General features: G+C 43.4%; 2 pseudogenes across 4 annotated transcripts; both read right to left on the bottom strand.

The window, feature by feature from the left end:
• Window positions 1–292: 292 nt before the first annotated feature.
• On the bottom strand, window positions 293–26,124 carry LOC123781753 (cationic amino acid transporter 3 pseudogene; annotated as a pseudogene). Of its 3 annotated transcripts, none has more exons than XR_015721611.1 (3): window positions 26,019–26,117; window positions 11,733–11,905; window positions 293–3,842 (listed from the first exon to the last, which is right to left on the bottom strand). The product of XR_015721611.1 is annotated as a cationic amino acid transporter 3 pseudogene, transcript variant X1 (transcript). The 3 variants fall into 3 exon arrangements; XR_015721613.1 differs by having other exon boundaries at window positions 11,733–11,887; window positions 26,019–26,104; XR_015721612.1 differs by lacking the exon at window positions 11,733–11,905 and having other exon boundaries at window positions 26,019–26,124.
• Window positions 12,563–26,119, bottom strand: LOC123781752 (cationic amino acid transporter 3 pseudogene; annotated as a pseudogene). The gene is made up of 2 exons (XR_015721610.1): window positions 26,019–26,119; window positions 12,563–16,206 (listed from the first exon to the last, which is right to left on the bottom strand). The product of XR_015721610.1 is annotated as a cationic amino acid transporter 3 pseudogene (transcript).
• Window positions 26,125–26,430: the final 306 nt, after the last annotated feature.

The following is a 26,430-nucleotide window of genomic DNA, read 5'->3' on the forward strand; positions in this document are numbered from 1 at the left end:
TGCTTCATTCCCCCTTCTGATTACCCCCCCTTTCTTTATCCCTTTCTTCTACTGATCTTCCTAGTTCTTATGTTCCATAGATGAGAGAAATCATATGATTGTTGTCTTTCTCTGCTTGACTTATTTCACTTAGCATTATCTCCTCCAGTGCTGTCCATGTTGCAGCAAATGTTGAGAAATCATTCTTTTTGATAGCTGAGTAATATTCCATTGTATATATGGACCACAGCTTCTTAATCCAGTCATCTGTTGAAGGGCATCTCAGCTCCTTCCACGATTTAGCTATTGTGGACAATGCTGCTATGAATATCGGGGTGCATATGGCCCTCCTCTTCACTACGTCTGTATCTTTGGGGTAAATACCCAGTAGTGCAATGGCTGGGTCATAGGGTAGCTCAATTTTTAACTTTTTAAGGGACCTCCACACTGTTTTCCAGAGTGGCTGTACCAACTTGCATTCCCACCAACAATGTAGGAGGGATCCCCTCTCTCCACATCCTCTCCAACAAGTGTTTCTTGCCTTGTCAATTTTTGCCATTCTAACTGGTGTAAGGTGGTATCTTAGTGTGGTTTTGATTTGAATTTCCCTGACAGCTAATGATTTTGAGCATTTTTTCATGTGTCTGTTAGCCATTTTGACTTACATATACATTGTGAAATGATTCACTCTGGTTTCCCCACTGGGAAAGGATTAACGGATGGTATTTTAATCTAAATGCCTCATTAAATGAAAGTAAATGTTCAAAGCGTACCTTTGTTTACCTCACTTAATCTTTACATCATCAAGGCCTTCAGCTGGATCTTTGGTTTTCAATTGTGTTCCCTGGACCAGCAATATCAGCTTTACCTAGGAACTTGTTAGAAGGACAAGTTCTGGGTGCCACCCTGACCTACTGAATTCCAAGTGCTGGGGGTGGGGCCCAGGAATCTGTTTTCACAGGCCCTCCAGGTGAGGTGGCACCTGCTGCTGTCTGAGCACCACTGAGCAGAGCACTATTCCTGGCCTCTCTCTTTCCATCCCCCTTTGCTGTGACTTTGATTAGTGAGTTAAAGAGACAGCAAGGAGCATGCCCAGCTCAGCCACTTTCACTTTTTTGTTGGGTTTCTTTTTTTATCCAGAATCAACTTACTCACAGGACATCTGATATATCTAAAAAGGTGTTAATATCCAAAGTATATAAAAAAACTTACACAACTCAACACCAAAAAAAAAAAAAAACCAAGTAATCCAGTAAAAAATGGACAGAGGTCTTGAATAAATATTTTCCAAAGAAGACATACCAGTTGGCTAACAGACACATGAAAGATGGTCAGCAACACTATTCATCAGGTAATGTATATTAGAACTGCAATGCGGTATCACTTTACATCTGACAGAATGGCTAAAATAAAAAGGCAAGAAATAGCAAGTGTTGACAAGGATGTAGAGAAAAACGAACCCTCATATACTCTCAGTGGGAATGTAAATTGTTGCTGCCATTACGGAAATCATATGGAAGTTCCTCAGAAAATTAAAAATAAAACTACCAGATTATCCAGTATTTCCACTACTGGATATTAACCAAAAGAAAACAAAAACACTTTTTCTAGTTTCTTTCAATAATAACTTTTTTAAAACTCAGTATGCACTATAGACACAACTGAAAAGTAGACTGCCCCCCAAAAAAGGAGAAAGAGCAAAGACACATCCTTCATTTCACAACAAATACAGAGCTGTTTTAGTGTTCTCCCAGCAACTACCCGTGGGAAGCCTAGCTTTCCATGTGCTCAAAAGTACTTCATTATCACAGGGGACCAGACTACATTCAGGTGTGATGATGTCAACCCAAATATGGACTGGCACTGCTGAGTTCACTGCTGAGTCTACAGTTTTGGCCCTAACTGAAGTGCGGCTAAGAGACCAGGCTGTGCTGGATCCCATAGCCGAGGTACATAGCAAACCCAATCAGCATCCAGACACCAAATCGGGCCCAGGTGGCAGCTGTCATCTGCATCATAAGGTAAACATTCACAAAGATGCTCAGGAGTGGGAGGAGAGGCAGAGCAGGGACCTTAAAGGGAAGGGGAGTGGAGCTCTGTGGCTGTCTCCAGATGACCCCAGTGATCCCGGTGATGAGTACCAGGAGCAGCACAACCACTGTGATCGGACCTGGGTCTCCAGAAAGCAGACCTGGCCAGTGGGCCAGCACCAGACAGAGGAGAGTCAGCAGCAGAGCAAGCAGTGAGGAGCAAACATAGACAACCTGTCCAGAGAGTGGAGTGGGGGTGGGGCTGCCTGGAAAAAATAGTTGCTGTAGAGTCAGCTTCTCTGCTGCAGGTCTGTTCTCCTCCCACACCTGTGCTTCTTTTACCCCATTCCTCCTCTCAGGCTGATACCTGATGATGAGAACACAAAGAGCCACCAGAGAGTAAGCTAGCAGGGCCCCAACTGACATGAGATCCAGAAGATCAGTGAGTCCAAAGAAGAATGCCAAGATTCCTACGACAATGCCCAAGATTACAGTGGACACATTGGGCATGTATGTGCTAGTTTGGATGCTGGCAAGGACAGGGAACAGGAGGCTATCCTGTGCCATCATGTATATCAGATTACGTATGGGGAACATAAAGCCAAAGATGCTGACAGAAAGACTACAGAGGAATACAAAAGTTACAACATAGTAGGCAGTTGCCCAGCCAATATGGAGAAATGCCTCAGGCAAGGTGCTCCTAGGTCGAAGCTGGTAGTAAGGCACCATGAGTGTAAGTGCTGCAGAGACACCGAAATACACGAAAAAGCAGATGAGCAGTGAAATCACAATGCCCATGGGGATGGAACGCTCGGGATTCTGGGCTTCTTCAACTCTGGTAACAATAATGCTGAAACCAATAAAAGCATAGAAACAGGTAGCTACTCCTCGGAGAATCCCCTTGAAGCCAAAAGGCACAAATCCTCCAGAGCCCAGAGGGCCCAAGCTAAAAGTGCCATTGAGTCCAGCCTTTATGTAGTCCTCTTCTGTGAGTTTCCAATTGTGCAGGTCCCCCTTCATGAAGCCAGACATGATGACAAAACTAAGAACCAAAAGTTTCACCATTGTGAACACTTTGGAAACCAGGAAAATCCACCTATTCCTCAGAGTCAGCAATTCCATGAACAATAGCATAAGGCCTACAACAATGAAGCCTAGAATTTCTCCAAGGACCTGGGGAACATTCGGTGAGATGTTCTCATGCAGGGTCTGAGAGATCTGGTTCCCAAGCAGATTGTCAAAAGCTAAGGTCCAAGCCCGGGCCACAGTGGCTGTATGAGCAACAAAGAAGATGATAAGGTTCCAGCCAGTGATGAAAGCCCAGATTTCACCCATAGTGACGTAAGTGTAGAGATATGAAGAGCCAGCATAGGGAACCTGGACCCCAAACTCTGCATAGCACAGACCAGCCAATAGAGAAGATAGGCTGGCTACCAACAAGCAGATCACAATGGATGGTCCTGTTATATCTCTAGCCACCTCACCAGACAGGACAAACACACCTACTCCCACTGTGCAGCCCACGCCCAGTGCCACTAAATCCAGAGTGGTCAGTCTTCTGGCAGGGGCCATCTCATTCACATCTTCCTCCAGCATTCGTCTGCGTACCAGCTTTCGACCAATTCTGTGAAGTGCCTGACACAGCATTCTAGCTGGAAGTGAAGAGGATTCTAGGATCAGAGACCTGTAGCAAGCCCAGGAGCGGAGAGTCTGAGATCAGTTTCGATGAGGCTGAGTTAAGCTGAGTTGAGTTGAGGCTGCCAAGTTCTGTTGCTCAGGCTTCAAAGCTACTGCTTCATATTTTTTCTGTTATGTGCTATGCTTCCATAATGCCTAAGTAAACAATAAATTTTTACTGAACAATGGTGTCAACCAACAAACTAAAGTTCAGAAGTCCCATGTCACTTGTTGCAGCACAAATATCATGGAAACTAGCAAATCAATACTGCCTTCCCTACAGAAAAAGGGCCAATGACTCCTAACATTCTGCTTTTTTAAATACTACATGACAGGGGTGCCTGGGTGGCTCAGTCATTAAGCGTCTGCCTTCGGCTCAGGGCGTGATCCTGGAGTTCTGGGATCGAGCCTCACGTCGGGCTCTTCCGCTGGGAGCCTGCTTCTTCCTCTCCCACTCCCCCTGCCTGTGTTCCCTCTCTCGCTGGCTGTCTCTCTCTCTCTGTCAAATGAATAAATAAAAATCTTTATAAATAAATAAATAAATAAATAAATAAATAAATAAATAAATACTACATGACATATTCCAACTTGGGTTCATCTAACTCAGGTAGTGTCTTATACTAATTAAGTTATAAAACACAACAGGGCATGAATTACTGTAGAATAATTCTCACATGGGTTGTATGAGCGGAGCATGAGTGTGAGTTATAACAGGCTAATTCATGGACTGGTCAGCCTCATTGCAAGTATAGACCCATTCTGAAAATATCATCTGAGATTAAAATATAAATTTGAATAAACACATAGCCCCAACATCAGCTAGCCAAGGTCAGAGGCACTTTAGCTCCCTTTCCCCTCATTCTGCATCATTCATTCAGCTGTACTGATGGCCAAGAATGTACAGTCCGCACCCTCCCTTTCCCACCTAGGCCCAATGGGGCACTGTGAACAGAGAGGAAGAGGAAGAAAGGGGCAGGGCCTTCATAACCACCTGTAAGAAGAAGACCAGGCTGTCTGGGAAGGAAACACTGGAGAAATGGGGGCAGCAGCCAATCTAAGGTCCATAACTGAGAAGAGAGAGGAGCCAGGAAGGTAGTTTTGTGAATTCTGACATTCAATATACCTCACCCAAGGCAACCAGGCAAAATGCACTACAGTTTTCATGTCAACGGTTATGAATGTATTATGGGTAGAGAGAAAAGAAATAAATTACCTAACTCAGTGGCTCACAGCCTAAATAGTTCCTTCTGTCTCCTCCCTCTCTAGGTTCCAGGAGAGAGAAGGTGAGCTCACTTCTGCAGACAGTCTCCTCACTGGCTACACTGTGCTCTATACACGCCCGGCCAATTCTGTGATGTCAGCTGCCAAGGGCCTGGAGAAACTGCCCTGCTCTGTGAGCTTGTATTAAAACACACATTTATAACTTCCTATAAATTTTTCACAAGGAATTCTTTTTAACTCACTCAAAACATTGTCTGAATATGTCAAATATATATTCTTAATGAATGAACACTGCATGTGGTTCCTCTTTTCCCCTCCTCCCCTGCTGCTATTCAAATGATCAGTTCCCAGGAGAAGATCAAGGCTTTGGATGAACAATTCACAACAATGCCCAGAAAAGGACTCTGGAGCACAGAGAAAACAAAGTGATGTAGTCCTCACTGTCCTCCCTACTCAGGCTTTGGTTTGGAGAGAATTTTAGGAAATGTTTGCAGAGGTTTTTAAAGACAGAAAGATCAAGTTAAAATTGAAAGGTCTTATACAGAACACACTGAGGGCTGATGGAGGGAGTTGGGCAGGTATGGGCTAAAAGGGTAATGGGTATTAAGGAGGGCACTTGTGATGAAACTGGGTGTTATATGTAAGTAATAAATCACTAAATTATACTCCTGAAATCAATAATCAATATTACCACATATGTTAACTAAGTAGAATTTAAGCCAAAAAAGAAAACAAAACAAAAACAAAAAAAAACAAGAAAATAATTGGAAAATCTTCTCTGTACTTTGTCAAACGGAACCTTCGACTTATGGGTCAGACCTTCTGTCTACAAATTCATCTAGACCCCTTACTTGACACTCACTAGTTCCAGTGTCATGATTTACCAACTCACTAAGATAGAAAAGGAGGGTCAATTCTTAGCTCATGGAAGCTTTCTACACCATAAATGTGATTAAGTTATCCCCACCCACCGCCAGGCTCAAACCATTCAGTGGTTCCCCACACTCCTTCCTTCATAATCTGACTTAGGCTTGCTCCTCTAGCATCATCCCCTGGTGCTAAAGGGGGGTCCTGGGCTTACTGAAATGGACCAGACATGAACAAATGCAATAATAATAGTAGTATTAATAACAACAACAACAACAATAATAATAATCTGTTTGTGGATGGCTCATCTTATTCCTGGAAGAGCCAGTGCTGGGTACTATAGAGGTAAGAGCAATGACCATTATGTCAGAAATTCTGCATATGAGCCCTGGCCCTTCCTCACTTGGGTAATTTGTTCGCTCTCTCCAAGCCTCAGTCTCCTCGTCCACAAGGGACCTCACCTGACATCTCTCACTGGATCAGCATGAGAATTCAGTGAGGAGATACAACCATCACACACTGCTGGTGGGAGTGTCACTGGGACTACCATCCTGAGGCACGATCTCAGTGGGATTAAGAATGCACACCCTCCCACGCCGCAATCCCTCTCCCTCCAAGGTGCACACCCCCAGGAGACTCTCTCCTGAGTCCATAAGAAGTCCCTGTGAGCATGTTCATCACAGGACTGTTTGTGGTGGCAGAAGTGGGCGCTGTGCCAGCGTCTGTTACTAGAGGAATATGTAAGCAAAATGTGCCCTGTGCACAACAAAATATGACACAGCCATCAGAGATAATAAAGCAGATTTACAGACAGCAATTGCATAGGAACAATGTTAAGCAAGAAAATTAAAAGCAGGAAGATGTGTATAGCACAAAGCCATCTATGTACATTTTAAAAACAGCCAATACATGCTGTATGTTTGTCAAGGATACACACATACCTGTTTAAATTGTCATGTTATTCTTGTGCTCAGAACCTCCCACTGGTTTCTCTTTTCATTTATTTATTTATTTATTAAAGATTTTATTTATTTATTTATTTGACAGAGAGAGAGACAGCCAGCGAGAGAGGGAGCACAAGCAGGGGGAGTGGGAGAGGAAGAAGCAGGCTTCTAGCAGAGGAGCCTGATGTGGGGCTCGATCCCAAAACGCCGGGATCATGCCCTGAGCCAAAGGCAGAGGCTTAAGGACTGCGCCACCGAGGCGCCCCCTGTTTCTCTTTTCATTTAGAATAGAAACCAAAATCTGTATTTACAATGACCTACAAAGTCCTACGGTATTTGTCGCTGACCCAGTGACCGCTCAGCTCAGCCTTCTATTTTCCTCTTCCCACTCATTTCTCTGTAGTCTCTGGCCTCCTAACCATTCTGCCTCCTAACATACCAGATAAGACCCTACCTCAGGGCCTTTGTACTGGCTGTCCCCTATAACTGCACCACTTCTGGCCCAGCTATCCACATGGTGGCTCCATTCATTGCACTGGGTGAAATAGCACGTTTGTAGCACAGCCTTTCTAATCACCCCACATACAACTGCAATCCTCTCCTAACCACACATAACAGACCTCATCTCTCTAGCCTTCATTTTCCCACAGCACTTGTCACTATTTAAGGTACTACATGTTTTACTTATTTATTTGTTCATGATTTATCTCACTCCATAAGCACGTAAGCTCCATGAAAGAAGGATTATTTTTACTGTTTTGCTCCTGGCTGTATTCCCCGCACCTACAACTGTGCCTGACAGAGATGGCACTGTTTTTGCTGAATGGATGACAATATCTAACTACACGTTTAGAACACAGACTGGAAGAGCATTTGTTAAATACACTAAAGCAAGTGCCTCCAGTGAGGAGGGGAAATGAGAATAGAGATAAGCATGAACGGGGAAAATAAAATGCATTGAAAAGGGGCCTCACAGGAAGCAATGATGCAAACATGTCATGACCAAGGGAGGGACTGACTCCCCTCCGTGCACTGCAGGTTCAACACAGGAATTGCAGGAGATAATGTTGTGAGAGCACCTGGTACAGAGCCTGATAAATGGCAGGCACCTGATAGATTTAACGTGAGGGGGAACCAGAATCCTGTAATCATCAGGATATGGGGAATACAAAGAAGGAATAGCTGCTAGAAAGACAGTTCAGATCAAGGGAATATGGGGCACCCCTCCTACCAGTTTCCTCTGAACCCATTTCCCTTTTCCCAATTCCTCTTCCTCCTTCAGCTCCTTCAACTATCTTTGGAGGCTCCTGTCGTTGGCACTAAGGATGCTTGTACCACATTTCTCTCTCTGGGGAACTATCCCCAGACACCTACCTGTCAACAGAGACACATAGTGGTTCTTCACATATGTTGAATCACAGACCCCTCTGAGGTTGGTCACCTCAAAAACATGTCATACACCCTTCTGAAGTCCATCCATGTACCCTGAGCAGGAATCCCAGAGGAGGACCATCTGAATGGCAGGGTCAGAGAGGGGTAATACTTGCTAATTTCTGTTTCCCTCAACTGTGTTGTGCAGGATAGTCCTTATGGTCTTCCCAATTTTTTCTGAAGATGAGGGAAAGTGGGCCTACAAAGTAAAAAGATACCAGAGAAGCAACCCAAAGAACAGAACATCTGGGAATTAAATAATCTTATTTTATGAATCCAGCAGAAGCAGGCAGAACAAACAAATGGACAAGCAAACTTTCAGAAGAGAAAGCAAACCCATGATTGGGAATCCTGAGAGAGCCTACCACAGATCCAGCTTATAACAACACAGAGAAACATGGTTCTCAAACACCATGTTCAGAAATGCCCTTTGTCCATGAAATAATCTAAAACTATTCCAATGGTTTCTATTCAAGGTAGACTCTCTGACCCAGCTGTCAGAGTCCCGCCCTAATTTTCCCCCTCCCCTCAGGCCCATCACCTCCTTCCTAATTCAGCTCTTCACATCCTGACTTACCCTTCCTGGGATGAGGATTTGGCCTGGATAAGTTACCTGCCTTTCTAGGGGCACCCACCTCACTCCTTCTGTCCAGTCTTGATCATCTAGCTTCTCTCAGCCCTATTCTGCAATCTCTACTCAACATCTAGGAAGACTTTCCTAAGCCATCCTAAGTGATCCCCATCTCCATCCTTCCTTCCCTTCCTGTCAGCACTTATGACCTGATGGTCAGCTGAAACCTATTTTCAGCTGGTGGTGTCCTGGGTTGTTACTTAAATTGTCTGGTGGTGTTCTGGGCATGTCACTTAAATTCCTTTACAGTCCAAAACATCCAGAGGACAGGGCCAGGATCCATGTACCTCCTCCTGAATTCCACACTCCCACGTTCAGCCCTCACTCCCCAGGATAAGGATCTGCTCATAATTATACCAAGCAACTATAAGTGGCATTTAGGACAGAAAGAATAAATATATAGATGTATTGATTGTCTACTATATCTTGAGATTCCTGCAAGATTTTTTTTAATTTTTTTTAATTCTTTTTTTTAAAAGATTTTATTTTATTTATTTGACAGAGAGACAGCCAGTGAGAGAGGGAACACAAGCAGGGGGAGTGGGAGAGGAAGAAGCAGGCTCCCAGCGGAGGAGCCTGATGCGGGGCTCGATCCCAGAATGCTGGGATCACGCCCTGAGCCAAAGGCAGAGACTTAATGACTGAACCACCCAGGTGCCCCACAAATTTTTTTTTAATTCTAAAAAGAGTGAAAGGGCCAAACAGAAGTATAAAGAGGAGACTAGAATATGCACCATCATCTATTTCAAGAACATTTCCTGAGGACATTTCCTAATGAGGGTCCTGGGTCTGTGAATCTTAGTTGAATTAGGAAACATTTTCTCCCAAAGGAGGTGCTTGGCACAGAGGAGGTTCTTAACGAAATGAAGAGAGGAGCCAGAGAACATGAAGCAGCTTGTATGAATTCCTTAATGCCCCCAGTTTCCCCTCCCCTCCCACTCCTCCCGAAACTTCTCTCAGTCTCTGAGATCCTTCCAAACTCCAAAACAAAAGTTCCTTCCCAAGTCACCAAGAAGAACGCCTTACAAATCCAACAATCCACCCACTAAATTATAGGCTGTCTTGCTTTCCCAGCCAGCACCCCTCCCCGACTCTCCTTTGTCCTGGAGGTCATTGTGTTCTACCTCGTCTCTAAGAAGGGTAAGGCCCTCACTCTGGACCTTTCCTTTTCAACACATTTTTCCAAGGCAGTAACCTCCACTGGTTTCCACGGGAGTTAACACCCCTGCCAATCAAGAAGTTGGTCTTGTGGCTCCTCCTGAACAGCTTCAAAGATAGTTTGGATACCAGTTGCTTTGCTAGAAGTTTGATAAAGACTTAAGAGGAAGGCTAATGAGGTTGTTCAATAATTATTTTCACGTTCTCAGAGTTTCAGAAAAGTAGACTTTCAATGTAACTTTCCCAGAGATTATACCAATTCTCTGTATCCAAGCACAGCTCCTTTCTGATTCCAAAGTGTATAAATACTCTCGTCTTTCTTAAAATTTCCAGACAATGAAAGTGCACCTTTGTTTTCCTCAGTTCATCTTTACATCATCAAGGTCTTCAGCTGGAGCTTTGGTTTTCAATGTTTCCCTGGACCATCAGTATCAGCATCATGTGGGAACTTAGTAGTACAAGTTCTGGGCCCCACCCTGACCTACTGAATTCCAAAACTCTGGGGACAGGGGCTCAGCAACCTGTTTTCACAAGACCTCCAGGTGCCATGGCACCCCCTGAAGTTTGAGCACCACTGAGCAGAGTACTATTCCTGGTCTCTCTCCACAGGGCCCTCTCTCACTGGGACCTTGATTAGTGAGTTGAAGAGATAGAACTGAGGATACTCAGCTTAGTCCCTTCCAGGTTTTGGGGTATTTTTTATTTTTTATCTAGAGCCAATCTGCCCAAGGGACACATGCATTCCAACTTGCTCATACACAAGAAAATCTAATAAAGTATGATCCTGAATTGGGAGGCAGAGGTTGCTCAGCACTACTTGTGATGAGGAGTAAGTCAATCTGTCTGAGTGATGCAGGATTAGCAAGCCAATTAGGCTGCAGATCTAAAGCTGATAGTTTAATCATCTGTCTCTGCATCCTTGATTATCAGTTTGTTCAAACATAGGAGGGAAAAATGGGATGTTATTTGTTGGACCTCTACAGCTCCTGAATAGCTTGGGTTGTAGTGAAAAGTGGGCAGGATGCAGGTTCAAATTGCGTGTGGTAAAAAAAATATAGTTGAGAAAATAACACGTGAGAAGAACCAGAGGAGATCTAAGGTTTTTTATTTAAGTACATGGATCTTCACAAATGGTTGGATCTGATCTCACGTGTTACAGATAAATAAGCAGAGCATGGAAGGAACTGAGCAGCTGCTCAAGGTCACATTGCTAGTTGGTGGTGGAAACAAGACTAGGACCCAGGACACGTGGCTCTCAGCTGTGTACTTTCTGTGCAGGTGGACCAAAGCAGACAACAGTAGAGAAACTTTAAAGTCCAAGAATGCAGATGTCGCTAAGTAGAAGAACCAGCCCCAAGGATTTTCAGCATGGGTGGTGGGTTCAAAGCCAAAGTGCTTTATGCTCAGAGGAAATCACAATCCACCTGTGCCTGCTCTGTTGTCCCGTCACAGAGCTACGGCTCAAGCTACACAGCCTACTCAGGGTGCTCTGAATGCTGCTTCCTTTTCCTGTGCTTTTCCTTGTGGTGTTCTCTCTGCCTACAATCTCCTCCTCCTACACACGTGTGGCAAGATCCTATCTGTCCCTGGAGAGAGCCAACTCAAAGGCCATTCCTCTACAAAGTCTTCTCTGGTTTCACCACTCAACCCTCACCCTGTGCCAGCCACAAGTGATCATCCTCCACTCTGAATTCCTAAGACACTTTATTTGTATATTACTTATGACAACACTTTCTACTTTGTGTTACAGCTATGCTTTACCCCTTGTGTTAGAATAGAAGTTCCTTGGGGCACCTGGTGGCTCAGTGGGTAAACGTCTGCCCTCAGCTCAGGTCATGATCCCAGGGTCCTGGGATGGAGTCCCGCATCAGGCTTCCTGCTCAGCGAAGAGTCTGCTTCTCTCTCTCCAACTCCCCCTGCTTGTGTTCCCTCTCTCGCTGTGTCTCTCTCTGTCAAATGAATAAAATCTTTAAAAAAAAAAAAAAGAATATAGTTTCCTTAAAAGCAGTAATCATATTTCATCCTTTTTTTGGTCTTTTTCTAGTTTCTTTTTTTTTAATTGAAGTATAATTAACATATTGTGATATATATATTCATCCTCAGGTGTACAATATTATGATTCAACATTACCATACATAGCTCAGTACTCATCAAGATAAGTGTATACTTAATTCCCTTTATCTATTTCACCCACCCACCTCCCTTCTGGCAACCATCCATTTGTTCCTTGCATTTAAGAGTCTGGGGTGGGGGTCTTTTTGCCTTGTTTTTTCTTTGTTTTTTTGTTTTTTGTCTTTTTTTTCTTTATTTTATAAGTTCGCATATGAGTGAAATCATATCGTATTTGTCTTCCTCTGACTGATTTATTCCACTTAACATTATAACCTCTAGGTGGTAAGATTTCATTTTTTAGTTGCTGAATTATATTCCATTATATATATGTATTTAATATATATGTAATATATATATACACACATAAATATTAACAAGGTAATGTGTGTGTGTGTGTGTGTGTGTATATATATATATATCTTCTTTGTCTTTTTTTTTGTATAGTTTTAAATCCATATCTTCTTTATGTCTTTTTTTTTGTATAGTTTTAAAGTCAATTTAAAGTTGTTGGTTTATTTAAAAAAGACATTTTGGGGGCTATCGACATCACACATTATACAGATAATCAGCTTTTATTCATATTTTTTTGAATTGTTGTAAAATCACTTGAATTTGGTTCTCTCTGCATTACAAGCCATTAGCATGGGCAGTGAAATGTACCATGCTCACCATCACAATACAGAGCCTATAGGTTCCTCTTTTGATGGATACTTGAGTTGTTTCCCTATCCTGGCTGTTGTAATAAAGCTGTGATAAACCTAGTAGCGCATGTATCTTTTCCAATTCAAATAAATAAAAACTTTTGCAAAGCAAAGGAAACCATCAACAGAACAAAAAGGCAACCTACTGAATGATACAAGATATTTGCAAATGATACATCTGATAAGGGGTTAATATCTAAAATACATAAAGAACTTACACAACTCAACATGAAAAAAACACAAATAATCCAACTAAAAAATGGGCAGAGGACGTGAAAAGACGTTGTTCCTAAGAAGACATACAGATGCCCAACATCCACATGAAAAGATGATCTGCATCTCTAAACTTCAGGGAAAAGCAAACTAAACCACAATGAGATATCACTTTACATCTGTCAGAATGACTAAAGTAAAAAGACAAGGAAGAGCAAGCGTTGGTGAGTATGTGGAGAAAAAGGACCCCTCCTGCACTGTTGGTGGGAACACATATTAGTGCAGCCACTGTGGGGTACGGTATGTTTGTTCCTCAACAAATTCAAAAGAGAATTACCATAGTGATGTGGGAAACAAAGGCAGAAGAAAAATCATTAAATTTCCTTACTACCCACAGCCCATTGACAAGTCCTTGGAACAGACAGTGATGTTCCTCTAGGGACTCAACTGCCTCAGTGTTAGTTGAACAGCCCCTGCCCCCAACACACACACAGGATCCGGTAAGTCTACTTTAACGTATAAAAATTCCTCTGGAAATTTCCTTTATCTCTAAACCCCCCAAGCATATGGCCCACCGATATACATCTGAAGGGTCTCATGACTAAGGTTTTATTAGACGGTAATAAATGACCTTTTCCCAACAATAGCTAGTCCCTTCAAGGTCCTGGAAACCTTGCTTCCGAAATTCCTTAGAGACTTAAGCTATCCCTAACCCCTCCCAACTTGAAAGTATATAATGGGTCACTCCTTATGACCCCATTGCAGCTCTTTCTGCCCACAGGCCCTGTCCCTGCGCTTTAATAAAATCATCTTTTTGCACCAAAAGCGTCTCAAAAATTCTTTCTTGGCCGTCGGCTTCGAACCCTAACATTCTTTCCTACATCACATATCATCCAGTATTTCCCCTAAGTATTTCCCCTTTTTACCCAAAGAAAACAAAAACACTTTTTCTAGTTTCTTTTAATAATAATTGTTTCAAAGGCATCAAGCATCTACAGACACAACTGAAAGGAGACAAGTAAAAAAAATAAAACAAACAAAAATCCTTTACTCCACAATAAATACAGGGCTGTATTACTGTTCTCCCACCAACTACCCATGGGAGACTTAGGTTTCCATAAGCTCAAAGGTACTCCATTACTGCCAGGGTGTGATAATGTCAACCCAAATACAGACTGGCACTGTTGAGTTCAAGGTCTACAGTTTTGGCCCTAACTGAAGTGGGGTTAAGGGACCAGGCTGTGCCAGATCCCATAGCTGAGGTAGATAGCAAACCCAATCAGCATCCAGACACCAAGTTGGGCCCAGGTGGCAGCTGTCATCTGCATCATAAGGCAAACATTCACGAAGATGCTCAGGAGTGGGAGGAGAGGCAGAGCAGGGACCTTAAAGGGAAGGCGGGTGGAGTTCTGTGGCTGTCTCCAGATGACCCCAGTGATCCCGGTGATGAGTACCAGGAGCAACACATCCACTGTGATGGGACCTGGGTCTCCAGAAAGCAGACCTGGCCAGTGGGCCAGCACCAGGCAGAGGAGAGTCAGCAGCAGAGCAAGCAGTGAGGAGCAAACATAGACAACCCGTCCAGAGAGTGGAGTGGGGGTGGGGCTGCCTGGAAAAAATAGTGCTTGTAGAGTCAGCTTCTCTGCTGCAGGTCCACTCTCCTCCTGCACCTGTGCTTCATTTCCCCCATTCTCCTCCTGCACCTGAGCTTCATTTCCCCCATTCTCCTCCTGCACCTGTGCTTCATTTCCCCCATTCTTCCCCTCAGGCTGATACCTGACAATGAGAACACAAAAAGCCACCAGGGAGTAATCTAGCAGGGCCCCAACTGACATTAGGTCTAGAAGATTGGTGAGTCCAAGGAAGAATGCCATGATTGCTCCAATAATGCCAAATATCACAGTGGCTGCCATGGGGGCATAAGAACCAGTTTCGATCCTGGCAAGGACAGGGAACAGGAGGCGATCCTCTGCCATCATGTATATCGCCTGACTTATGGGGAACATATAGCCCAAGAAGCTGTCAGAGAGACTACAGAAAAATCCAAAAGCTACAATATAGTAAGCAGGGGCCCAGCCAATATGGAGAAATATCTCAGGCAAGGTGCTCCCAGGTTGAAGCTGATAGTAAGGCATCATAAGTGTAAGTGCGGCAGAGACACCAAAATACACCAAAACACAGATGAGCAGTGAAATCACAATGCCCATGGGGATGGAACGATGGGGGTTCTTGGCTTTTTTGACTTTGGCAACAATATATTCGAAACCTATAAATGCATAGAAACAGGTAGCTGATCCACGGAGAATCCCCTGGAAGCCAAAAGGCACAAATCCTCCAGAGCCCAGAGGGCCCAAGCTAGAGGTGTCATTGAGTCCAGCCTGTATGTAGTCCTCTTCTGTGAGCTTCCAGTTGTGCAGGTTCCCCTTAATGAAGCCAGAGATGATGACAAAACTGACAACCAAAAGGTTCACCAATGTGAATCCTTTGGTAACCAGGGAAAGCTGCCTAACATTCCGAGTCAGCAATTCCATGAGCAAAAACATAGGGCCCACAACAAAGAAGCCTAGAATTTCTGCAAAGATATGGGAAACATGTGATGAGATGCTCCCATGAAGGATCTGAGAGATCTGGTTCCTGAAAAGGTTGTTCAAAGCTAAAGTCCAGGCTCGGATCACAACGGCTATATAGGCAACAAAGGAGAGGATGAGGTTCCAGCCAGTGACGAAAGCCCCAAGTTCACCTACAGTGACATAGGTGTAGAGATATGAAGATCCAGAATGGGGAACCCGGACACCAAACTCTGCATAACACAGTCCAGCCAACACAGAAGATAGGCCAGCCACCAAAAAGCAGATCACAGTGGCTGGTCCAGCTTGATCTCTAACCACCTCACCAGCCAGAAAATACACACTAATATCCACTGTGTAGCTCACACCCAGGGCCACTAAATCCAGAGTGTTCAGGCTTCTGGCTTGTTCATCTTCAGCCAGTGGCTGCCACAACTTACGTCTCCGTACCAGTTTTTGACCAAATCTGAGAAGTGCCTGACACAGCATTCTAGCTGGAATTGAAGAAGATTGTAGGATCAGAGAGCTGTAGCAAGCCCAGGGAACTGAGAGACTCAGATCAGGTTCAGTGAGGCTGAATTAAGCCCAGTTGGGTTGGGAAGGATGAGTTTCGTTGCTCAGGCTTCAAAGCTGCTGCTTCGTATTTTTCTCAAATGTGTTGTCCCTCCATAGTGCCTAAGACATGGTAACAAATCATTATTTACTGAACCCATTATTCAGCTTATCAACAAAAGCTCACCAGTCCCATGTCACCTGTTGCAGCCCAAATATCACAGAAAATACACTAAAAGACATCTTGAAAAAACAATCCTGCTTTCCCCCCAGAAAAGGACCAAATACCTTCCAACATTCACTGTTTATACACACCACATGTGTATAATCCCACTGCAATTGCCTAAGTCATATAGTTTCATGTATTAACTAAGCTGTAAGACATAACAGGACATGAATGTTTTGTGCAAGAATTCTCACATGAGGGATGTGTGCGCAGTGCTTCAGTGTGAGTTATGACACATTAATTCACAGACTAGATGACTTGTTGCAATTATAGACTCATTTATTAAATAACATCTGAGTTTAAAATATAAATATTTGTCCCCTGGTCTTAAAACCCATAACCCTTACACCAGCTAGCCAAGGTTATATGTCACTTTAGCCCCCTTTTTCCTCATTCTGCATCATCCATTCAGCTGTACTGATGGCCAAGAATGTATAGTCCACCCCCTTCCTTTACCCACTTAGGCCCACAGGGGCACTGTGGACAGAGAGGAGGAGGGAGAAAGGGGCAGGACCTTCATAACCACCTGCAAGAACGAGAGGACCAGGCTGTCTGGGAAGGAAACACTGGAGAAATGGGGGCAGCAGCCAACCCAGGGTCCAGGACTGAGAAGGGAGAGGAACCAAGAAGGTGGTTTTGTGAATTATGACATTCAATATACCTCACCCAAGGCAACCAGGCAAAATGCACTACAGTTTTTATGTCAACGGTTATGAATGTATTATGGGTAGAGAGAAAAGAAATAAGTCACCTAACTCAGTGGCTCAAAAACAATTCCTTCTGTCTCCTCCTCTCTGGGTTCCAGGAGAGAAGGTGAGCTCACTTCAGCAGATAGTCTCCTCATTGGCCACACTGTGCTCTCTACACAAACTGTGCCAATGGGATGTCAGCTGCCAGGGTCCTGGAGAAACTGCCCTGCTCTGTAAGCTTGTATTAACACACACATTTTTAACTTCCTATTAATTTTCACAAGGAATTCTTTTTAACTCACTCAAAACATTGTCTGAATATGTCAAATATATATTCTTAATGAATGAACACTGCATGTGGTTCCTCTTTTCCCCTCCTCCCCTGCTGCTATTCAAATGATCAGTTCCCAGGAGAAGATCAAGACTTTGGATGAACAATTCACAACAATGCCCAGAAAAGGACTCTGGAGCACAGAGAAAACAAAGTGATGCAGTCCTCACTGTCCTCCCTACTCAGGCTTTGGTTTGGAGAGAATTTTAGGAAATGTTTGCAGAGGTTTTTAAAGACAGAAAGATCAAGTTAAAATTGAAAGGTCTTAATCAGAACACACTGAGGGCTGATGGAGGGAGTTGGGCAGGTATGGGCTAAAAGGGTAATGGGTATTAAGGAGAGCACTTGTGATGAAATTGGGTGTTATATGTAAGTAATGAATCACTAAATTATACTCCTGAAATCAATAATCAATATTACCACATATGTTAACTTAACAAACAAAAAAGAAATGTAAAAAAACATAAAAATAATTGGAAAATCTTCTCTGTACTTTGTCAAACAGAACCTTCAACTTATGGGTCAGACCTTCTGTCTACAAATTCATCTAGACCCCTTACTTGACACTCACTAGTTCCAGTGTCATGATTTACCAACTCACTCAAGATAGAAAAGGAGGGTCAATTCTTAGCTCATGGAAGCTTTCTACACCATAAATGTGATTGAATTGTCCCCACCCACCTCCAGGCTCAAACCATTCAGTGGTTCCCCACACTCCTTCCTTCATAATCTGACTTAGGCTTGCTCCTCTAGCATCATCCCCTGGTGCTAAAGGGGGGTCCTGGGCTTACTGAAATAGACCAGACATGAACAAATGCAATAATAATAGTAGTATTAATAACAACAACAACAACAACAACAACAATAATAATAATAATCTGTTTGACTGTGGATGGCTCATCTTATTCCTGGAAGAGGCAGTGCTGGGTACTATAGAGGTAAGAGCAATGACCATTATGTCAGAAATTCTGCATATGAGTCCCGGCCCTTCCTCATTCGGGTTATTTGTTCGCTCTCTCTAAGCCTCAGTCTCCTTGTCCACAAGGGACCTCACCTGACATCTCTCACTGGATCAGCCTGAGAATTCAGTGAGGAGATACAACCATCACACACTGCTGGTGGGAGTGTCACTGGGACTACCATCCTGAGGCAGGATCTCAGTGGGATTAAGAATGCACACCCTCCCACGCCGCAATCCCTCTCCCTCCAAGGTGCACACCCCCAGGTGACTCTCTCCTAGGTCCATAAGGAGCCCCTGTGAGCACGTTCATCACAGGACTGTTTGTGGTGGCACAAGTGAGAGCTGTGCCAGCATCTGTTACTAGAGGAATATGTAAGCAAAATGTGCCCTGTGTACAATGAAATATGACACAGCCATCAGAGATACTAAAGCAGATTTATAGCAGCAATTGCATAGGAACAATGTTAAGCAAGAAAATTAAAAGCAGGAGGATGTGTATCGCACAAAGCCACCTATGTACATTTTAAAAACAGCCAAAACATGCTGTATGTTTGTCAAGGATACACGTATACCTGTTTAAAATGTCATGTTATTCTTGTGCTCAAATTCCCCACTGGTTTCTCTTTTCATTTAGAATAGGAGCCAAAGTCTATATTTACAATAACCTACAAAGTCCTGCGGTATTTATCACTGACCCAGTGACTGCTCAGCCTTCTGTTTCTCTCTTCCCACTCATTTCTCTGTAGTCTCTGGCCTCCTAACCATTCTGCCTCCTAACATACCAGACAAGACCCTACCTCAGGGCCTTTGTACTGGCTGTCCCCTATAACTGCACCACTTCTGGCCCAGCTATCCACATGGTGGATCCCTTCACTGCACTGGGTGAAATAGCACGTTTGTAGCACAGCCTTTCTAATCACCCCACATACAACTGCAATCCTCTCCTAACCACACATAACAGACCTCATCTCTCTAGCCTTCATTTTCCCACAGCACTTGTCACTATTTAAGGTACTACATGTTTTACTTATTTATTTGTTCATGATTTATTTCACTCCATAAGCACGTAAGCTCCATGAAAGAAGGATTATTTTTACTGTTTTGCTCCTGGCTGTATTCCCCGCACCTACAACTGTGCCTGACAGAGATGGCACTGTTTTTGCTGAATGGATGACAATATCTAACTACACGTTTAGAACACAGACTGGAAGAGCATTTGTTAAATACACTAAAGCAAGTGCCTCCAGTGAGGAGGGGAAATGAGAATAGAGATAAGCATGAACGGGGAAAATAAAATGCATTGAAAAGGGGCCTCACAGGAAGCAATGATGCAAACACGTCATGACCAAGGGAGGGACTGACTCCCCTCCGTGCACTGCAGGTTCAACACAGGAATTGCAGGAGATAATGTTGTGAGAGCACCTGGTACAGAGCCTGATAAATGGCAGGCACCTGATAGATTTAACATGAGGGGGAACCAGAATCCTGTAATCATCAGGATATGGGGAATACAAAGAAGGAATAGCTGCTAGAAAGACAGGTCAGATCAAGGGAATATGGGGCACCCCTCCTACTAGTTTCCTCTGAACCCATTTCCCTTTTCCCAATTCCTCTTCCTCCTTCAGCTCCTTCAACTATCTTTGGAGGCTCCTGTCGTTGGCACTAAGGATGCTTGTACCATGTTTCTCTCTCTGGGGAACCATCCCCAGACACCTACCTCTCAACAAAGACACATGGTGGTTCTTCACATGTGTTGAATCACAGACCCCTCTGAGGTTGGTCACCTCAAAAACATGTCATACACCCTTCTGAAGTCCATCCATGCATCCCGAGCAGGAATCCCAGAGGAGGACCATCTGAATGGCAGGGTCAGAGAGGGGTAATACTTGCTAATTTCTGTTTCCCTCAACTGTGTTGTGCAGGATGGTCCTTATGCTCTTCCCAATTTTTTCTGAAGATGAGAGAAAGTGGGCCTACAAAGTAAAAAGATACCAGAGAAGCAACCCAAAGAACAGAACATCTGGGAATTAAATAATCTTATTTTATGAATCCAGCAGAAGCAGGCAGAACAAACAAATGGACAAGCAAACTTTCAGAAGAGAAAGCAAACCCATGATTGGGAATCCTGAGAGAGCCTACCACAGATCCAGCTCATAACAACACAGAGAAACATGGTTCTCAAACACCATGTTCAGAAATGCCCCTTTTCCATGAAATAATCTAAAACTATTCCAATGGTTTCTATTCAAGGTAGACTCTCTGACCCAGCTGTCAGAGTCCCGCCCTAATTTTCCCCCTCCCCTCAGGCCCATCACCTCCTTCCTAATTCAGCTCTTCACATCCTGACTTACCCTTCCTGGGATGAGGATTTGGCCTGGATAAGTTACCTGCCTTTCTAGGGGCACCCACCTCACTCCTTCTGTCCAGTCTTGAGCCTCTAGGTCCTCTCAGTCCTTTTCTACAGCCTTCCTTCCACATCTAGGTAGACTTTCCTAAGCCATCCTAACTGATCCCCATCTCCAACCTTCTTCCCCTTCCTGTCAGGACTTACATGTCTTCCTGATGCTCATCTTACATGCTCTTCCTGATGCTTTCTGTCTGCTGGTGTCCTTTGTTTGTCACTTAAATTCTTTCACAGCCTAAAAGCTTCCAGAGCACAGGACAAGGATCCATGTACCTTCTCCTGATTTCCACATTCCCACACTAAACCCTCACTCCCCAGAATAAGGATCTGCTCATAATTGTACCATGCAACCATAAGAGACATTTAGGACAGAGAAAATGAATATATAGATGTATTGATTGACTACTGTATCTTGAGATTCCTCAAAATAGGATTTTTTTTTTCCTTTGGAAGAAAGAAAGGGCCAATCCCAGGTGAAAACTGGAGACTAGAACATGCACAAGCATCTATTTCAAGACTGTTTCCTGATAACATTTCTCAATGAGGGCCCTGGGTCTATGAATCTCAGTTTAATTAGGAAACAGTCTCTCCCAAAGGAGGTGCTCACTCAGGGGAGGTGCTGAAACAATACAAAGAGGGGCCAGGGAACACGAATCCAGCTTGTATGAATTCCATAATGTCCCTGGCTCCAGTTCCTTCCCTCTCCTCCCTGTGTTTCTCTGTCTCTGAGATCATTCCAAACTCCAAAACAAAGTTCCAAACCAAGTCTCCCAGAAGAACTCCTGTCAAATACAACCATGTACTAAATCGCAGGCTATCTTGCTTTCCCAGCCAGCCCCACACACTCTCCTTTGTCCTGGAGGTATTGTGTTCAGCCTTCATTTTGGACCTTTTCTTTTCAAAACAGTTTTCCAAGACTGTAAATTCCACTGGTTCCTGTGGTTGGGTGTTACCACTCTTGCCAGTCAGGAAGTTGGCCTTGTGGATTCTCCTGAAGAGTTTCAAAGAGACTTTGGATACCAGTTGCTTTGCTAGAAGTTTGATATACACTTGAAAGAAAGGCTAATGAGGCTATTAAATAATTATTTTCAAGTTCTCAAAGTTTCTAAAAATTGGACCTTAAATGCAACATCTCCAGACATTATAGCAATCCCTTTGTATCCACACACAGCAACTTCATGATCCCAAATTATATAAGTTCTCTCATCCTCCTTAAATTTCCAGACAATGAAAACTCTGGACCCAATCAAACCAATAGCTTCCAAACACAGAAGTGTAAAGCTTTTTGGTAAGATGAGCTTCCTTAGAGTTTCTGAAGTCCTAACTCAAGCATCCCTGCAACTCATTATGGGCAGTCAGGAAGACAAGAGTAGAGGCATTTAGCTCAGGGAGAGATCTTGAAAAAATAGTAAGTGTGGTGCTTGTGTGCACCAACACAAATGGGTCAGAATATATACAAAAAGGCAAACAAAGCAAATGCCACCTGATCACTGGGGTCGAGTCTCATATCCAAGTGTAAAAGAATTTAGTCAACAAAACCAAATGAAGAATGGAATCTTCCCATTTTCTCTTTCTCTTTGTGCCTTCTCTAGAAGGCTGTTTCCAGTCATGGTCATTCATTTATTCATTCAACAAATAAAGTGGTCCTCAAATATTTTTTTTAATTGTGTCTTATTTTATTTAAATTTAATTAATTAACATATAGTGTATCATTAGTTTCAGATGTAGAGTTCAGTTATTCATCAGTTGCATATAACACCCAGTGCTTATCACATCCTGTGCCCTCCTTAATGCCCATCACCCAGTTACCTCATCCCTCCACCCACCTTCCTTCCAGCAACCCTTAGTTGGTCCCCAAATATTAAGCATTTTGGATAAAGCAAAGAAAAATACAAACATCCCTCCATTCAAGTTGCTAACATTCCTGCAGTAGGAAGCAAAAACTAAACAAATAAGTAATAAAAATATACATTGTTTTGGGTTTGTAATCAGTGCTGCAGAGAAAAGGAAAGCAAGAAGAGGTTAGGAAGTGCTCAGAGTGGGTACTGTGATTTTAAAATAGATGGTTCAAGATAGCCTCACCTTCACACTGTTGTATAGACATCTACACCATCCATCTCCAGAACTTGTTCATTTTCTTCAGCTGAAACTCCATACCCATTAAGCAGTAGCTCCCCATTCTTCCCTCCCTGCAGCCCCTGTCAACCATCATTCTACTTTGTCTCTCTGAATTTGACTACTCTAGGTACCTCATGTAATTGGAATCCTATAATACTGTCCTTTTATGACCAGACTGGCTTATTTTACTTAGCATAATGTCTTCAAGGTTCATCCATGTTGTAGCATGTGTCAGAATGTCCTTCCTCTTTAAGGCTGAATAATATTCAGTTGTACGTATATTCCACATCTTGTTGATCCATTCATATACTGATGACCATGCTGGTTCTTTCACCTATTAGCTATTGTGAATAATGCTGTTATGAATATGGGTGTACAAATATCTTTTTTCAATTCTGTTTTCAATTCATTGGGATATGTACCCAGAAGTGGGATCACTGGATAATATGATAGTTATATGTTATTTTTAAAGATATCACCATATTGTTTTTCACAACAGTTACACCATTTTACATTCTCACAGCAATGCACCATGGCACCAATGCACATACCAATTTCTCCACATCCTCACCAATACTCGTTATCCTCTGTTCTTTAATAGCAGCCATCCTACTGTGTGTGAAGTGGTACTTGACTATTTTGGAGGAATAACAAGGTTATAACACAGTGAATAAGGGGGAAGCAGTAGGGGATGATGTCAGAGAGAAAGCATGATGCCAGATCTTCACATAGATTCTGAGAGGCACTGTGAGGACTTTGGCCATTATTCTGGGTGAGATGGAAACCCTAGAAAAAGTGGTCATTTCACATGTTGCCTACTGATTTTGATGTTCCCTGAGCTAAGTGTTGGGTTCTCAGACTAAGGAAAGGCCTCTTCCAGAGTTTGAAAGCAAGGGATGAAAACGAGTTTTGCAGAGCCCTCAATAGGTGTCTGGTTCTTCTGACAATACAATAAGGGCTGAACAAACTGTATGCTTCCATCTACCTCCCTCTCTAGATGCCAAAGAAGAGATGCCATACAGCCACCCATGGGATAGTGAGATGACAGATTGCTTTCATCAAAGCTGTTCACTTTCTGGATTAATTCTAGGCAGGACTGGATCACTTAAAATTTGAACAAAAGTCATTTTAGTATCATTCACTATTTTGGTTATTCCCACCATTACTGTGGATAATCAAGAGTGGATATGGAGATAAAGGACACATTTCTGGAACCTGGTGAAATTAAGGACTGCAAAGACAGATTAGGGTAGAATGTCAGAATGGGAAGGAACCATGAGAATCAGGCAATCATAAGCCTTAATTACTAAGTGCAACCAAGACTTGAACTTGAATGCAGGGCAACCCCCAAACTGTACGCTCATTAGAACAAGAGGAAATACAGCCACCTCCGCCAACTCACCTACCTACTCTACCACCCCCAGCACCACACCTCTCAGATTCCATCCCAGTCTGGCAGAGGCTGCATTTCAAGTCACTAACATGCATCTAGATGGAGACTAACATACACCAGACAAACCGTATATAGATCAAGTCCATCCACCCAAACGCAGACAAAAATCTATGCAGATGTAGAAAAAAAACATTTTGCTTCCTTCCTGCGATACCTATGGAGTCCCTGCTACATGTGCACACCACACTAGTATCATTGCACCATTGTTTGGGTGAACAATCAGATAACCAGAGCTTCTCTGGAGGCTGTATAGACTCCATGTTATCTAGCATCATTCTGGGATGGTTGTGAACAAGGTGCCTTTTCTTAGTCCCTTTGGGATAACTGCAGAGAAGACAGTTAAATGCAACATTCCTCATTCATGGTTTGACACATTGACAGGTTTAGTTTCAATCAGAATCCATTTCTGGAAATTCTTAACATTTCTATCACACCAAAACAAGATGATCTAACTGGCAAATGAGAAATGCCCAAGCTTCTGCTTCTATTTCTAGACCTGTTCTTTCTAATCCCCACTCTGCTTTGTAATTTCTATGATAATAAAAGAAAAAAGAGAGAAGAATAAACCAAAAGAATATAATCCAAAATTCATAGTTATCAATTTGGGCTATACTTGGTAACAGATATTGGCCTTTCCACATGATTTTGCATAAACTAAGGTTAAAATGAATCTGCCTTCTGGAAGCACGTAAGACATATCAATTGATAATGGAGAGAAGTAGCCCAAGAACTGCTAGAGGGAGAGAGAAAGACAACCCAGAAATCAACACTTGCCACATATAATCAATAAAACAGGTGCTGTACATGAATAAGTGTTGTCTGTGCTTCTGGCATTGGGATGCTGCCCACACTGTACATGGCGGTGGGGAGGGGAGAGAGGAGGAGAACAGTTTAAGACTTTAAAGGCCTTTAAAATTGAAGAGTTGCAAACATGTTTTCTGATAACAGCAAACTCCCTCCTGGTGACCCAGTATTTTAAAGACCACTAGGCAGCCACACCCAAGGGGAACTTGGTAATCTTGACTGCTACAGGCTGACCTGGCCTATAATCCATTCCCACCACAGCTTTTTAAAATTAGATAAGAAAGGCAGGGAGATACCTTCAGCAGCTGCAAAAAGTTGATACCTAGCTCCCTGAGCATGGAGGCCCCTCAGGTCCTCTCTGGTGATGGGGATCCACCTTATGAAATTGGAGCTGCTATTCTGCAAAGTGAACACTGATATCCTCTCTAAGAAGATATGACAAAGAGACTTTCAGAATCTCCAGTGAGAAATGAGGCAAAACATGAAGGAGGCAGCAGAGCCAGGTGGAAGAATCTTCATTCGTTCAAAGAATATGTCTAAGCACACTATGTTCTGGGCCCTGTGGGAAAGACAAAGATGAAGAAAGCAAACTCTGCACCAGGTCAGAAAGGAAATGCCAGGAAGGAGGACAGGGCAAACAGGTGAGAAAGACCCTGGAGGAGAAGCAGCAAGGAATAACTTCCCGTAACTCATATTTTGCTCATCAGAGCTGAGAACTTTTCTGGTCTGGAGGCCTCCAAATCTTTCTGACCCCAGCAAACCTACCTGCCCTTCCCAAACTCACAAGGTCTCTGATCTGCAGCCCCCAATCCAAAGTCTAGCCATAAAATACCTTCTGCTCAAACGCCACAGGGCTTCTATAGCCAGGGGCATTCCAAGTCCCACCTTCTTCCTCTCTGGCTCTGTCTCAGTTTTCCTGCCAACTCTATAAAAATGAGAAATCACTTACCCATGGGTTTTATTGGCCTCAGAGGAGAGAAACCTGAGAAGAAAGTGCAAACCAAACCCAGGGACAGGGAAAGGATTGGCCAAGCTAAGTTAGGACTTGAGTGAAGCTTAGCGGAGGTGGCTGGGGGAGGAGCACTCAGGGAGGCGGAGCCTCCGGGAGGCGTGGTTTTGCAGAGGCCATTGCTTGGGGAACAGCTGGGAAGTGTTAAGGAGGTGGCATAGCCAGAATCCAGGACAAAACCTAGAGGTAGGCAATGGAAGACTAGTGGGGCCCTGTCTGGGTGAGGTGGTTGACTGAGGGCTTAAACGCGACTTCATTGGAGGCTTTGTTGGCAAGAAGATGTGAACCTAGAAGTAAACTAGCTTTCCAGGGTCCTGGGTATGGAGGAGGTCCTGGCTGGCAGGAGGAGAGT

Source organism: Ursus americanus, chromosome 25 (assembly GCF_024610735.1).
Source record: "Ursus americanus isolate L20-20 chromosome 25, mUrsAme1.1.p, whole genome shotgun sequence".
NCBI classification, from domain to species: Eukaryota; Metazoa; Chordata; class Mammalia; order Carnivora; family Ursidae; genus Ursus; species Ursus americanus.